This window comes from Scomber scombrus, chromosome 15 (genome assembly GCF_963691925.1).
Source record: "Scomber scombrus chromosome 15, fScoSco1.1, whole genome shotgun sequence".
NCBI lineage: Eukaryota > Metazoa > Chordata > Actinopteri > Scombriformes > Scombridae > Scomber > Scomber scombrus.
The window spans coordinates 124059-125000 of NC_084984.1; positions in this window are offsets into that span (position 1 = coordinate 124059).

Here is a 942-nt window from a genome sequence, read left to right on the forward strand (position 1 = left end):
CCTAACCCAGCATCATGAGAGCCTCCACCCATCCTGCCGTTAACCAGCTGTGATCTGGAGGCTGCTGTCTGATAGTATATTAAAGTTACCTTCTGATTATAATTAGTATGTATTGTGTCTTGTTTATTATTACACAGAGACCTGGGTCCTGGGTCCTGGGTCCTGGACCTGGGTCCTGGGTCCTGACACCTGGGTCCTGGGTCCTGGGCCCTGGGACCTGGGTCCTGAGACCTGGGTCCTGGGACCTGGGTCCTGGGTCCTGGGACCTGGGTCCTGAGACCTGGGTCCTGGGTCCTGGGACCTGGGTCCTGGGTTCTGACACCTGGGTCCTGGGTCCTGGGCCCTGGGACCTGGGACCTGGGACCTGGGTCCTGGGTCCTGGGTCCTGAGACCTGGGTCCTGGGTCCTGGGACCTGAGACCTGGGTCCTGGGACCTGGGTCCTGGGTCCTGGGTCCTGAGACCTGGGTCCTGGGACCTGGGTCCTGGGTCCTGAGACCTGGGACCTGGGTCCTGAGACCTGGGACCTGGGTCCTGAGACCTGGGACCTGGGTCCTGGGTCCTGAGACCTGGGACCTGGGTCCTGAGACCTGGGTCCTGGGTCTTGGGTCCTGAGACCTGGGACCTGGGTCCTGAGACCTGGGACCTGGGTCCTGGGACCTGGGTCTACAGCAGGGTAAGGGTCTACAGCAGGGTCAGGGTCTACAGAAGGGTCAGGGTCTACAGAAGGGTCAGGGTCTACAGCAGGGTCAGGGTCTACAGCAGGGTCAGGGTCTACAGAAGGGTCAGGGTCTACAGCAGGGTCAGGGTCTACAGCAGGGTCAGGGTCTACAGCAGGGTCAGGGTCTACAGAAGGGTCAGGGTCTACAGCAGGGTCAGGGTCTACAGCAGGGTCAGGGTCTACAGCAGGGTCAGGGTCTACAGAAGGGTCAGGGTCTACAGCA